General features: G+C 41.9%; 1 pseudogene; it reads right to left on the reverse strand.

Moving 5' to 3' along the window:
• Positions 1-565: 565 nt before the first annotated feature.
• Positions 566-1,204, reverse strand: LOC138398010 (large ribosomal subunit protein eL32-like; annotated as a pseudogene).
• Between the last annotated feature and the right edge of the window lie 8,608 nt (positions 1,205-9,812).

Below are 9,812 nucleotides of genomic sequence, written 5' to 3' on the forward strand. Positions count from 1 at the left end.
TAAAACATCTGATTAAAACCACTGATGTATAATACATCAGGGAAGATATTTGTCACCTGTAATTGAGGCTAATGCAATTTTTTAAATGCCCTTGGAGTGCTGCAATCTGCAGCATTTTCTTACTTGGGATGTTGCATGCCTTTTCGTGGCAGAACTCATGCAGGAAAATAAACTGGCATTACATATTGTGTCTACCACCTTGTTCCTTGCTTTAAAAACATTAAAAAAAGCTAGACAGAGAAAAACAATAAACAAAATTATTCTTCCACTTAAGAGAGAAAATGCAAAATTAGAAATATTTGTCATGGGCAGATTGAGAGGGGAGGAATAGCACAATAAATTTAAAATAAAAGCTTTCAGTGAATGTAAGTTATGCTTCTGAATAGTTTGTAGATAGAAGAAAGATTGGTAAGAATAGCTCCAAAGCACAGGTGACCCTTGAACGTCGTCGAGGTCAGGGATGCCAACCCCCTGCACAGCTGAAAATCTCAATACAACTTTTGACTCCCCTCAAACCCTTAATTACTGTCAGAGCACTGTTGACTGGAGTGTGCACGTGAGCTGTCTATTCATTTTCTTCACTGCACAACCTGGCACTGGGATGGGTGACTCTGATGGCCAGCTGGGCTGCTCTTTCCACAGTGCCTCTGCAGCTCTTGGAGGAAACACTGCGAGCAATCTCCATACGGTAAGATTTGTTGCACATCAGCAGTACTTACGGCTCCTTGATGTTGTGGACCAAGAACTTCTAGAAGCCATTGGGCAGCATGTGCTTTGTTTTCTTATTGCTCCCATAACCAATGTTGGGCATCAAGATCTGTCCTTTGGATCTGCTACAAACCCTGCTGTTAATACTTCCAGGTTTCTGCCGGTTGTATTTAATTCTGACATATCAGTCTGACTGGTGCCAGATGAACTTCTTGGTCCTCTTATGGATGATCTTAGGCTTCACGAGGGGTCTGAATGTGGCCACGATGCCGAGTAAGAGATGGCTGCTACCTCCACAGGCAGAGCCAAGGAAGAGAGGCAAGATCTGCATCTTGAAACCCTTCACCACCCCCCCCCCACCATTTTTTGCCATATCCACAATCTTTTTCATGATTTCCTTGATTGTTTCTGTTGTAAATCCTGTGAAGTCATGCACAACATCTAGATACGGTTTTCTCCAGCAGGAATTTATTGTTTCAGACTTGATAGCTTTCATGGCTTTTTATATAACAATGATGACATTTCTGACGATGTAATTCTTTTAGATTTTCATGACGTTCTCTCTGTCCGGGTTCTCTTGCACAGTGCTGACAGTCCTTTCCATGGAGTACTGTGCGTAATGAACCTTAAAGGCCCTTATGACCCCCCGATCCAGGGGCTGAAACAGAGACATGTTTGGGGGCAAACAGACCACTTTGATGCCTTCAATGCTGAATTCGTGGGGTTCTAGAAGGCCAGGAGCATTGTCCAATATCAAAAGAATTTTAAAATGCAGTTCCTTACTGGCAAGGACTTTCTGACTTCAGAGACAAAGCATGGATGCAACCAATCCAGAAAAACGGTTTTTTTTTGTCCAGGTCTTCTTGTTGTACAACTAAAAGACTGACAGCTGGTGTTTATCTTTTCCCTTTAAGCTCCGAGGATGGCAGCTTTACAGATAAGGGCAGTCCTGATCGTAAACCTACTGCATTTGCACAAAACAGTAGAGTTATCCTATTCCTTCCTGTCTTAAATCTTGGTGCTCACTTCTCTTCCTTACTAATAAATGTCCTTTGTGGCATTTTTTCTCAGAATTGGGTACTTTTGTCTTCATTCAAAACCTGTTCATCACATGATAGAAGGAGCAAATGGCGGGGGGGCGGGGGGGGGGGAAGAACCAAAAAAACCAGCAACAACCAAAAAAAAAAATCTGTTTGACAGATCTTCTTTCTCCTCAATGATTATCTTACTGGCATCTGGGAACTCATCTGCAGCCTTTGGTTGGCAGAAACTGCTTCTCCTGTTATCTTGACACTTTTTAAGCTAAATCTCTTCCTAAAATTATCAAACCATCCTTTGCTGGCATTAAATTCTTCAGCTTTAGATCCTTCACCTTCCTTTTGCTTTAAGTTGTCATATAGGCCGGGCGTGGTGGCTCACGCCTGTAATCCTAGCACTCTGGGAAGCCGAGGCGGGTGGATCGCTCGAGGTCAGGAGTTCAAGACCAGCCTGAGCAAGAGTGAGACCCCGTCTCTACTAAAAATAGAAAGAAATTATATGGACAACTAAAATATATATATACAAAAAAAAAATTAGCCGGGCATGGTGGCGCATGCCTGTAGTCCCAGCTACTCGGGAGGCTGAGACAGTAGGATCGCTTGAGCCCAGGAGTTTGAGGTTGCTGTGAGCTAGACTGACGCCACGGCACTCACTCTAGCCCGGGCAACAGAGTGAGACTCTGTCTCAAAAAAAAAAAAAAAAAAGTTGTCATATAATGACTTTTCTTGAATCATCCTAGACTATATGGATATGCCTTTCTTATAGCAATCGTGCACCCACATAAAACCTGCATTTTCAATACAAGATAAAAAATGGTATTTTGCAAAAAGTGCAAAGTTTTTGCCCCTGCTGGCATAGCTGCAGCTGTAGCTTCATGAATTTCCTTCTCCTTTTTGTTTTACAAGAAAAATGCTGGATTCATTTATCTTGTAATAGCAGGCAACCACAGCTGCAGACCTCAATCTAGGGTACATATCAAGCAATTCAACTTTTTCTTGTAATGTCATGACTTTTCTCTCCCTCTTGGTAGCACTTCCAGCATCCCTAGTGGCACTTCCTATGGATCCCATAGTGTTACTGAAGGTTTATGATATTGCATTAAACACAATGAAAAATACTTGAGAACTGTGAGAGATCACATTTTACTGTAATATGGAATTTACTGAACCAATGACTGGTTGGATGGAGATGATTAACATCATACAGCACTTTAAGCAGATCTTCACAATACTTGAGCTTACTGCAATAGCAACAGAGACAAAATTATTACGGTAGTAGAGTATGTACTACAGTCAATTTTCTGCAGTTGTAATTGAATGCTGCATCTTTGGTTTGTTTACGTTTCTTTTGACTGCAAATGATGCCATGTATGTTCTGTAAGTGTTTTTGTGCATAAGTTTTGATACATTTTAACTTTTTATAATATCATTTGTGCATATTTTATGGTAGATGATAAAATAGGCTAGTAACTACATAGATTAATATTTTATGCACTCATGACATACTTAACTTTTTCTTGATTTTTTTGGTATTTCTAGGCTATACAGTTTGTGAGTTTTTACAAATTGTCACGATCTCCACAAAATTTTCTAATACATTCATTGAAAAAAATCCTCCTGTAAGTGGACCCAAGAAGTTCAAGCCTGTGTTGTTCAATGGTCAACTGTATTAATGATGAACATATTCATTTAGCAAAATTAATTTTCTTGCAGGTAATATAGTCAATGAATGAATGAATGAACCAGACAGGTCTGTACGTAACATGCTATATTCTGGGCCTAAGTTCTACTAATTCCAGATGTCCTTATTGCTAATTATTTTCCCCTTCTCTAAGAAAGGAAATGGAAGCTATGATGGGGAGTCTACAAAAAGGTGGGCCTTGAGTTTCCCAAGTGTGGCACTAATTAAAAGGCCAGTTGTTGCCATCTGGCGCATGGCATCAAATCTACTAAATAGAGTTCCTCTCCGCAGGAAGCCATGGATACAGACACTTTCTCCTGGAAACTCTGCCCAACTTCAACATTTAGATATCAACAAACATGATCAGCCCTCGGGCTAGTGGGAGGGAGAAGACAAAAAAAACCTCACTCAGGGTCAGAAAGGGATGAGGTTCAGAGGGGTGACTTCCCCAAGGTCACTGGTCATCTAGACCAGGGCCCGGTCTCTTGCCTTCCAGCCTTATCTCTTTCTTAAGGGGACTAACAAAATAATAGAAAAAGGATTTGGCTAATATTTCATGTCTCCATGGCCAAAGGCAGCAGCAGCAACTCCTTCAGAGAGGAGGAGGAGGACTTGGGCCTGGCCAATGTGGGCATCCCTAACAAAGGCTTTTTCACCTATGCTTGGTTTCTTTTTTTTTGTAACTGCTATGTTAAAAAGAGACGTGAGCCAAAGGAAAGCATGAAAGGAAAATAAGAACACAGACAGAAGCCATGGATTAGTCTGGCTGTGCAAGATTTGCAGGATTTTTGAATTCTTCTCAGTGGCTGACCACGAGTTCATTCCCCTTATTTCCTAGTCACGGGGATTATTCTGCCATGAATGCTCGTCTGCACCTGTTTCCCACGTGTGTGGTTTTCTGGTGTTGCCTGATGGTTGCTTACTTCCCTCAGAAAGGAGACACTGGATTCTTCCACAGTAAAGGTTATAAACAAAGATAGGAAGGCTGTGGGGATTTGATGCAGAAAAACAAACCCATCTCTCAACAATCACAACCCTCCAGTAGGAATCAATCAACCATGTATCTTGTCCCTATTCTTAGTCCCCTGCCACTTTAATTATTTACTAGTTTGTTTATTACCAGATCCTTCTTTCTGTTTAAACATCTTTCTCACGGTCTGGCAGGCAGAGCCATCTCCAAGGCACACTCCACAGCGGTCCTCCGTGGCATTGGAACCGATCTCATAGTCACAGCCGACCATCTGCGGGGAAGAGAGGTGAACATGAATGACCACGCAGGAGATGCCACTCCTGCCTTGACCTGTGACATCTCCTTTCCCGCTTTGTTCTTTAGAAGACTGGGTGGGCGGGGAGGTACAAGGGTACAAGAGCAAATGCTTGTTCCTGGTGGCAGCCAGAGGAATAAGCAAAGTGCCCGTGAATGGTAAAAGAAATACTTGCTAGGGGTCGGGGGCGGGGAAAGCGGCACAAACAGCAAGGTTTCTGATTTCTTGAGTCAGAGGTAGCACTGAACACAGTTTCAACTGTCTAACTATGACAACGTCTTAGAATTGAAGTTGGTAGAGCAGCAAGTCTCTTTCAGATGTACTCCCAGTCTGGAAAAGGGAGCCGTGAAACCTGGGGTGTTCTAGAGCATCAGGTACCAAAGAATCACGACACTTAGATTGAAAGTCATAAAATACATCTGACCTTCTCTGTTGCTTGCTTTCTTCCATTACTATGAGGGAAAACTACACTATATTCCTTTAATCATAATTTTCTTTCCTGTTTGGGAAGAAGAATTATGTCCTGGTAGATATTTTTTTTTTCTTTTTGATCTTCAAAGACCATTTGCTTTCTGTCTTCAAAGCCACCTCAAATCTACTGAAGGAAGAAGGGTTTGAGTCTTTAAATACACAATCAGCTAAACATAGGACGAATGCCCACTGACAGAAAACAGCTCCACTGTTAACTGTTTCTAATTGCTTCTAGTCCAAAGATTGGGCTACTTGACCTACTTGGGAAAAAAAATGAAGTGCTAAGAGATTTTTAAAAAACAAAAACTTAATTATACTAATCACAACAGAAAGAAAGGCCACACCCTGGACATGCGCCTTCAGTGGTTACGAGTAAATGCCGCCCTTCACAAGTGATTTGTTTACATCAAGCTGGGGCATCTTCTAATATGCTGACGTTTATAATCACAGTCCCAGTGACCTTCATTCCTTCACTGATTTGGAACAAGACAGGGAAACTTACTCTAAGACATATCAATTTTAAAGTATTTTCTTTAATCTCTACCAAGAAGGGAATAGATTTTTTTTTTTTAATGTGAAGAATAAAGGAAAGAAACCCAGAAATACAATACCTAGAGCCCAAGTCTTTCTTCCTGAATGGGTGGTCATATTTCTAGGGTAATATTTGCCTGCATAACTGAGGGCCAAGAGTCAGGAAAGGAGACACGCCCATGTCCCCAGTATGCCGTCCCGTGGCATGTTAAAGGGGTTCTTGCAGAGATCTCACCCAATTTGGTTTTCCTGTCAGCTATGCACAATACAATAAAAACTGCATTCAGTATATAACCGAAGGTCTATGAAGGCATAAACCAGTCATCCTTGTTGGATATAAAACATAAGGGGCTCTCAGGGGAAAAGACAGTTTTCACTCTCCTCTTTCCATACACGCAATCTGGCAACAGGGCCCACATCAAGGTCTTCTACCCTCAGCAGAATCAGAGGTGGCTCTGCTGCTGCTACCCATGTGGAAAATGACTTCAGCATGGCTCTCCTCTGCTGCGACTCCAGGGATGCTAGGCAGCCAGCCCCCTGGGGAGTCTGCTCAGGAAAAAAAAATTACTTTCATTCCCCAAAATATCACCAATTCCTGACCCTGAAAGAATTTGCGCCAAAGAGTATACTACCTGGAACATGAGTTAGGGGAATCAGGTCCCAGACTTTCACCAGGTAGTCAGCTCTCCATGAGTGAATAAGTAAGACATATTCTTACCAGTTTTTTTTTTTTTTTTTTCCACGCAGGAGTTAATATTGTTTCACTTGGCAAATTGTCAAGTGATTAAGAACTGAAATACCAACTGTTGCCATGACCTAATCCAACTGGAATGTGATAATTTCTTTCTAAAGTCCTTGGCAAAGGTGGAGAAACTGGGAGAATTCCTGGTTCATTATTAGCCAATAAAACTTTAAATGTGAAGACAGTTGTGGCAGAGGTATGCTCATCCAAAAAGAACAGGTAAGTGATGCTGCCATTTAACAAATGGGACAGGAGCAGAAGGCTTTCCTTGCACACAACTTTTCAAAGTAGGTACTTGTTGTAGCTTGAACTAGGTCCCCCAAAAGGATAGGTTGAAATCTTAACCTCTGGCACCTGTGAATGTGACCTCATTTAGAGATAGGGTCTTTGTAGATGTAGTCAATTTAAGATGAGGTCATACTGGATTAGGGTGACCCTAAATCCAAAGACTGGTGTCCTGATAAGGAGAGAGAGATTTGGAGACTGAGACACAGAGGGAAGATGGCCAGGTGAAGATGGAGGCAGAAACTGGAGTGATGCAGCTACGATCCAGGAACACCAGTGATTGTCTACAGGCACCAGAAGCTAGGAAGAGGCAAGGAAGGACCCTTCCCTAAAGCCTTCAGAGGGAGCATGGCCCTGCTGACAACTTGTTTCAGACTCCTAGCTTTCAGAACTGTGAGATAATACATTTCTTTTGTTTTAAGTCTCCCAGTTTGTGGTAATTTGTTACTGCAGATGTAGGGAACTAATACAATATTATTGTGCCCTTTTGAGATGGGGAGACTAGTTCAGAGAGGCTAGGTAGTTTCCCAAAGTCATATTCAAAAATCTCATGTTGCCTTCCTGCTTTCTGATGGGGGAAGTTAAGAAATAGGACTTGATTCTATGAAGGGAAGGGACAATAATAAGCTGTGAGTGTCATGTTAAGGAGCTTAGATTTAACGTAGAATGTTACAGACGACCACCTAAGGAATTTGAGCAGGGACATAACAATCAAAATTATGTTTCAAAAGATATTTAGGCCAAAGTGGAGAATTCCCCATAGGGAAAGCAGGCCTGGAGTCTAGGAGGCTGGAAGACTCCAAGCTTCGTGAGGGCGGGTATTGGGTTTTGTCCACTGTGACATCCTCAGTGCCTGAGCAGGGTATGTCCTCTAGGCACATAGTATATATCTGTTGCACTGAAGACCAGTTGGAGATGATCATAGTTGTCTAGGCAAAAAATGATAGGGTTCAAACCCAGGCACTAGTACTGGTAATGAAGAGAAGTAAATAAAGGATTAATTTAGAAGAAACTAAGAAGAAAAATCAACAGGATATTGTGGGCATGGTGTGTAATTGATGAGAATTTAGTCTTTAAATAAAGAGACAGTTTAAATTAAATAATATATATAAAGGGCATCATAATGATGGAGATGGTGGTGGTAGTGGTGGTGGTGGTGGTGGTGATGGTAATGGTAGGAGTAGTGATGGTGGTGGCATTCATGATGGTGGTGGTGGTAATGATGGTGGGGATAGTGAAAGTGGAGGGGTGGTAGGAGTGACGGTGGTGGTGGTTGTGGTGGAGATGGTGGTGATGGCGGGGGAAGTAATGGTGGTGAGAGTGGCTAGTAGGGGTGGTCATGATGGTGGTGGTGGTGATGGTAGTGGTGATGGTGATAATGATGTTGGCGGTGGTGGTGATGGTGTCAGTGGAGGTGGTGATGGGGGTGTTAGCGATGGTGATGATGGTGGTGGTGATAGTAGGGGTAGTGGTGGTAGTGGAGTGGTGGTGATGATGATGATGGTGAGGGTGGTGATAATGGGGGTGGTTATGGAGGACTGTGATGATGATGGTAGGGGTGGAGGTGGGGTGATGGTGGTATAGTGACCAATTAAATGAGGGAGGAAAGTTAACAAGGAACCAAGAACAACTTACTGGTTTATAGCCTAGATATCTAAATTGGTGGTGTTAGCATCATTCCAAAAAGAAGCACAACAGGAGAACAGGTTGGAATAAGAATGGGGTATAATTTTAATTTAGGAATGTTAAGACTGATGTAACTGTTGGGCCTTTAGGGCCAGGAAATCATATCTGGCTTTATATAGAGAGGTAGGCCTCAAAGCAATCAATTTAGGGGTGTTTATCACATCACTGAGATGGCCAAAATGGCCTTGAGAAAGAGCAAAGAAGTTTCTGAATAGTTTCTGGGAGGAATGGGAGAGGGAGCTAACCTGAATAGCAGGAAGATTGCCAGGTAGGTTTAAGAGTCAGCTGCCCTGACTTTGTAAGGGCACAGATTCATAAGATTGAATTTTTATTTTAAAATTTTTTGAAATTTTAAATTTTTATTTTTATTTTTAAGTAGGCTGATCATAAGATCAAAAAAGGGTTGTGGTGGGTTGATCCAGAAGCAAGGCCTGGGGTAAGAGGTTGGCGAAAGGCTAAGAGGGGGAAGTAGCTAAGATAGACCAGGGCATCTGGGCTGCTTGGAGAGGAAATTAAGCCAAGGCTATGCGGACCCGGAGAAAAGCTGACATCAAAGAATTGGTTACCAGGGGAAAGAGGAAAGAGCTGGAAGGTTAGTGGCAGCCTAAGATAGTAGATATGGACGTGAGATTTCAGAGCCAGAAGGGGATGAGGATGGGAGTGGGGAATCTGCTCGTAAATTTAAAAGCTTATTCTATGTTACACTTGTGATTAAAATGGTAGATATCCTGAAAAGTCAAAGTTTAAATCTATATCTCTGACAAACAAGCTTAGGAGAGGTCAGTACTGGTTAAAAAACATTGGTGGGGGCGGGGGGGGGGGGAGAGGGGGAACAGAGAGTTACCTCCCAGAACAAATTCAGTTCTAATCAGGGCTCGATAATTTCCTTGGCAATATAATCTGTAACTCTAACATACCAAAATGTTGGAAAATAACATAATTTCAAAATAGGCAAAATAGACATGAACATAAGAAAATATATTTTCATATCCACAAAGAAAGCGGATTAGACAAACACCGCATACATTTTTTTCTGAAAGCTTATCTTTTTATGGCAATACATGTTCAGTTTCCTTAGGGAAAAAGTGTAGCAAATGCATGAGGAGAATAACAAATAAGACTAAAAAATATACACAGAGACTGAAACTACCTACGGTCTGGATCCTGGAAGATAAATTGTATCTGGGATATTTAGTATAATTGATTTCACACCATTTTTCAGCCTAAAAACTTAACTCAGTGTGGTATAGACAGACAGTGGGCACTTATAGCTTTTAAAAGGCCTTAACTGGCTCCCAGAATGAGGACAGCAAGCTGAGAGAATCTGGCTTATTCTGTCAGGCTCATTTGATTGGCTTCAAGAAGGGCACCCAAGACCCCTCATATTTTGTTCTAAGCACCTGTTT

Source organism: Eulemur rufifrons, chromosome 17 (assembly GCF_041146395.1).
Source record: "Eulemur rufifrons isolate Redbay chromosome 17, OSU_ERuf_1, whole genome shotgun sequence".
In the NCBI taxonomy this organism is placed as follows: Eukaryota; Metazoa; Chordata; class Mammalia; order Primates; family Lemuridae; genus Eulemur; species Eulemur rufifrons.